A 6,000-nucleotide genomic window follows, 5' to 3' on the forward strand; every position below is an offset into this window, starting at 1 on the left:
ATGGTTCCACATAGTCCATATACACAGTCTGCCTCAAAGTAAAAGGAATTTTCCAAAATAAGAACAACAAATGGTTTTTGTTGAGGATGCTGGGAGTCCTGAGTCCGCACCCACTTGGTGACGGACCGGACCACTTGGGGAGCAACTTACTTCCTCTTTTGTAGTCCACGGACTCCTCGTTTTTGAGTTAAACCCAAGTTTTCAACAAAGAATGAAAAAGCTGACTGGCGGTTTCGTCCTGGTTTAGGTGTGGACTTACAACGGATTTCACTTAAAGATATTTCATACCCATTACGTGTTTGCGAATTTATTTAAGTGGAGCGATTTCCATCTGTCGTTACTTTCGGTCACGCTGCTTCCAGGGCAGAGGTGAGGCAGCGTCTGAAGAGTTGCCTCTACCCTGGACGAAACCGTCAGTCAGCCCCCCCCCCCCAGTTCTTTTTTGAAAACAAATGGTTTTTTCGGCATTCAAAATAGTCTCCTTCCGCTCCGATACACTGATTTGCGCGACTTAACAACTTCGTTGACCTGCATTGCTCGGAGGATGTCGGTACACGCCTTATGAATGGGCGGAATGTCAGCATAACGCACGCCTTTCATCGGAAAATGAAGCTCTCGGGATAGATATAAGACCGATGTCAAATCAGGCGAATACGAGGAATGATTGGCCGATAAAATGCGATTTTTGCTCAAAAAATTGGTGATGAGCGTCGATCAATGAGACGGCGCATTATCGTGCAACAAACGCCAACTCCCTTCCTTACGATATTCTGACCGAATGCCACGAATACGATGCAACAACCGCCTCAAGACACCAAGATAATGGCCCGGTGGAACAAGCTCACGATGAACAATATCCTTTCAATCGTAAAAACAAATGAGCATTGTTTTCACTTTTGACTTCTGAAAACGCGATTTTTTTGTTGCTGGCTCGTTTTGTGGCTTTGTTTCCAGATCGTATCGGAAACATCACGTTTCGTCACCAGTAACAATGTTGTAAAAGAAGTTTTCGTCCTTTTTCGACTCTTTAACGATATCGTTACAATGTCGGATGTCGTCAGTGAGTTTGTGCGAAAGTCCTGGGCGTTTAACGTGAAAACCTGCCGTGAAGGCTTAATCCCACGGTCCTCTTCGGACACGGATTGATTTTGGGACTACAATCAGAGCCCCGCCATGCAAGCACAGCGGTGCTGGTTTATACTAAGTGCAGGCTCAGCATTCATACCAGTGGATGCGAGGCCTATCTAACACCTCTGCCGCGACTAAGGGGTACGGCACCCGAGTTGTACAGCGCAACTCCACGCTTGAACTCCGAGGAGCTCTGCCCGCGATGTAGGCATAACCACAACCACCATGAAACTCCCACTAGGGGGCCAACCGCAAATAACCGGGCCGAGAGCACATCCTCCAGGATTTCCCCTGGAGCATATGCTCTCAGAGGGCCATCCCGGTTCCCATGGTACCAGATAACCTCCGGTGAGGCTTCGTGGCAGAGCCACTTCAGATGAGTTCCTTGCAGACTCGGGTCTGATCGCCCTCCTCGAGTACGTGGGGACGGAACTCCCCAACGGGTTAACTGAGTGAGTTTGTGCGGCACAAAGTGAGAACAAACCTTCCGATAGCCCAATTTTCCAGTCACAATGCGATGAAAGTCCTGGGGGTTTGACGTAAGTACCTGCCGTGTAGGCATAATCCCACGGTCCTCTTCGGACATGGATTGATTTTGGGACCACAACCAAACCCCCGCCAAGCAAGCACAGCGGTCCCGGTTTATACTGAGTGCAGGCTCAGCATTCATACCAGTGGATGCGAGGCCTATTTAACACCTCTGCCGCAACTAAGGGGTACAGCACCCGAGTTGTACAGCGCAACTCCACGCTTGAGCTCCGAGGAGCTCTGCCCGCGATGTAGGCATAACCACAACCACCATGAAACTCCCACTAGGGGGCCAACCGCAAATAACCGGGCCGAGAACACATCCTCCAGGATTTCTCCTGGAGCATATGCTCTCAGAGCCCTTGCAGACTTGGGTCTGATCACCCTCCTCGAGTACGTGGGGGTCACAATGCGATGAATCGAATCTTTGGACATTCCTTATTCCCTTTCCATAAAACGCATTTTTTCGATGTTCTCTGGCATAATCACGAATTTCGCCTGACCAAAAGGAGGGTCGTCATCGTTGTCTTCGCGACCGTTTTTAAAACGCGTATACCACTCATGAACTTTTTCACGGAATAGACAATCATTACCATGAACTTGTTTTGGTAAACGTTTTACCGAGTTTAAAACAAAACTTAATATTGGCTCTTCGCTCAATGCACATTTTTGTACCGACAACGCAAACATACTCTCACTTTAGGCGCAATAACTTTGCCTCCAGTGAACCAGGTAGGTAGGTAGGTATCAGTGGCCGCTCCGAGAAGCCCAATTAGCGCTTTGGTACGCCGTTTTGATGCCACCAACTCCTAAGACCGTGACTGTTGTTATAGGAACAGGGAAGCAGAATCCAGCCAGTGAACCAAATGTCATGAAATTTCTACTGAAAAGCAGAAAAAGATGTACCTTTCTAACGCCTATAGCAACATCAAGATGGCGTTACCATAAATATCCCTTTTGAAAAAGTCCTATCTATATTGAGACAGATATTTATGTTCGGGATAAGCCTGTGTGTCCACCGGCTATTCTGCACCTGGTCCCATGCTGTTTACCATGCAGCCAATGACCTCATACGCTCACTTTGCTTGTTTAAGCTCGCTTCCTGAGCAACTTGAAGCTGCCTGCTATTTTCTGCGGTTTTTATCGCCAACACCCACACTGGTGGCGCGTATTAAAGGGCAGACCTGACGACTCACGATAAAATAATCGTCGGCTATATTTCGGGCCGCCTATATTTGGGAGCACCCTTGCCACCCTTGCTGATGGTCGCCGCTTTTTGCCCAGTAAGCTTTAAGTGGGGTTTTAAGCTCAGCTTGGAGTCGAATGTTACTCCCAGGTATTTCAACGATGGCTGAGAGCTAACAACATGCGCTCCGATGCAACTTTCAACAGTTTTCTGTTTCCGCCACTTTGTAAAGAGCACCTATTCCGTCTTGTGTTCGGCAAGCTCCAGCCCGAAGTCCTTAAGTCAAGACTCGATCTTCCATATGGTCTCGTTCGCATAGATTTCTACTTCGTCGGATTGGTTGGATGTTATGATCACTCCAACTTCATAACACGACAACAGCTTGCTTAGCTACTGGGAGCTGTTAAACGCCAACATACATCAAGTTCCTTAGCGGAAGACCCAAAAACAGACCCCTGTGGAATTCCTACACATGAAGGCACTAGTTTCCAGCCTAGAACTCGTGTGCACCCTCGAAATAAGGGATTTGATTTGTCTCGCGAACACGAAGGTGGTTGAAGCAATAAAAAGGGATAACCGAGATGTGAATTAATTCAAACTGGGAGTTACATTTGGCAACTTCAGAGGACAAAAACTGGCCATTATTACCGTTTTTGAGAAGGGAGCGGGCCAAATTCTTGATAGCGGGAAAGTAAGATCGCGGGCATCATTTGCAGGATACGACAAAAAGTAGTTCCATTCCGCTACTTTAAATGCTGAACCTATGGGCACTTAGAAGGGTAGGGCAGAAGCAATTCGTGTTACAAGTATAGTCAACCCGAAAAATATCGTGTCCTTTGAAAAGACCGTGCTCTGAAGAAAGAAGATGTGGCTCATGTTCACGGTTGCTAACGGTTCCAAAAGAGAAGAGTTGAGGAGTGCAACTGTGAGTGGAGCATCGGGAAATCGAGTTTGCCAAATTTAAAAGCCCCTGTGTATAGATGGACAGTTGAAATTGCAATAAGAGCTCTCGATGAGAGAAGGAGTACTGAGGAATGTCCACTCTTCACTATAAAGGAACTGCGGTCCTGCCCATGAAGGACAAACAAGTCGAGAAACCGGAAGCTAGACGCTTCAGGTATGAAAGGTTTTGTATATTTCTTATATAAACATATTTGGGTGGAGGTTTGTCCTATTTGTGTCCGGATAGCTGAGTGGTTAGAGCGCAAGGCTGTCGTATGCAAGGTCGCGGTTCAAATCTCACTGGTGGCAGTGGAATTTGTATCGTGATTTGACGTCGGTTACCAGTCGACTCAGCTGTGAATGAGTACCTGAGTCAAATCAGGGTAATAGTCTCGGGCGAGCGCAATGCTGACCACATTGCCTCCTAGTGCACCGTTACGGTCTTGAATGAAGTGCTCTAACACACTTCAAGGCCCTGATCCAACATGGATTGTTGCGCCAACGATTATTATTATTATTTGTCCTATTAGAAACTAGCATTATATAGTATTATGTGACAATACGCATTTTCACGTGATACTGACATTCAAAGTCTTGAATTTGCAAAGAAGCAACAACTTTAACCTATCATAACTTTGCTCGTAATAGTACGATTTTCTCCAAACTTGGTAGGATCATACTTTATGTCATAGCCTATATTGCTGGTGCTGGGTTTCGTGGTGCTAGGATGAATTTCAGGGGTGGTTTCGTAGTCAATTACTAAAAATGATAGTAATACTAAAAATTAAATTACTAAAAATTATAGTAATTTATTATTAACTTTATTTGAACAGATATCGATATTTTGGAGCCTAGGCACAATATAGTGGCAGCCTCCTGATTTTTTTCAGATTTTTGAGTTGGCTGGTTTCTGAGAATGGGTCCGTGAATGGAATTATCATTTTCCGCTCCCCGCACTCCCCACTTTCCCAACAGATGTCAAAAATGACACTAGCATCGGAAAGTAGAACGAGACCTTTCATTTGATACCCCACATGACTATATTTGGTGAAGAAAAAATGTACAACCCCCTTTTGCATATATGGAGACCCGCCGACGCTCAAAGTTTGGCAACTAATAAGTTTGGCGAGGAGATTTTCTAAGAAGTTCTGCAGCAAAATACAACGCTTTAAGGAAGCGCAGAAGATAAAGCTTTACAGATCGGCGGAAAGTTGCGGCAAGCATATGATGCCTCCATGCAAAGCTGTGTTGTATCCCAGAAGCGAGTTCTGAACTTTTGGTGGAACTCTGAAATCGGAATATACCGCAAGGCTTTCCTCAAGGCCAGAAGACGCAGTCAGCGAAATAAAAACCGATCTGGATACGAGCAGCTACATGAAGAATACAAAAACGCTCGGAAGAAATTACATGTCGCCAAAATAAAAAGAAAAAGCGAACATTTTAAGCGACTGTGTAAGGAAGCTGACACGGACCCCTGGGGTGGCGCTCATAAGACAACAATGTCGAAAGTTAAAGACAAACGCTCCCCACCATTTTCTTGCCCTACTCTACTTAATGGAATAGTAACGGATCTTTTCCCACAGAATGTGAATACCGCTAACCTTCCCATTGTCGAGATAGACACCGAAGAAGTTCCAATGGTAAGTGAAAAGGCCGTCCTCGAAACTGCGGAAAAAATAGTTGAAAATAAAGCACCTGGCTTGGATAGCATCCCCAATCAAGCTCTCAAGACAGCAGTGAAAATAGCTCCAAATGTGTTTGCCGAGGCATTCACCACATGCCTTAAAGAAGGAGCATTTCCTTAAACAATTGAAGAAGCAGAAATTAATACTAGTCTCCAAGCCAAACAAACTTTTAGGTGAAGCCTCCACCTACAGGCCGATATGCTTTCCAAATAATACTGGCAAATTATTCGAACGACTAATCTATAACAGATAACTTCCAATTGCGGAAAAAGATGGTGTTATCCCCGAGAATCAGTTCGGTTTTCGAAAGGGGAGGTTTACAATGGATGCAGTTGCCCAAGTAGCAATTGACGAGGACAAATGTTTTGCAGTGATCACGCTCGATGTGAAAAGCGCCTTCAAGTTCACTAGATACAAGATACTTGAATCCCTAATCAACTTAGACGTGGCGAAGTACCTGCTGTGTATCGTTGTCGACTTCTTAATCGATAGGATTTTGTTTTGCGAATCAGATGAAGGAATGAAATTATA

This window comes from Hermetia illucens, chromosome 4 (genome assembly GCF_905115235.1).
Source record: "Hermetia illucens chromosome 4, iHerIll2.2.curated.20191125, whole genome shotgun sequence".
Taxonomy (NCBI): Eukaryota; Metazoa; Arthropoda; class Insecta; order Diptera; family Stratiomyidae; genus Hermetia; species Hermetia illucens.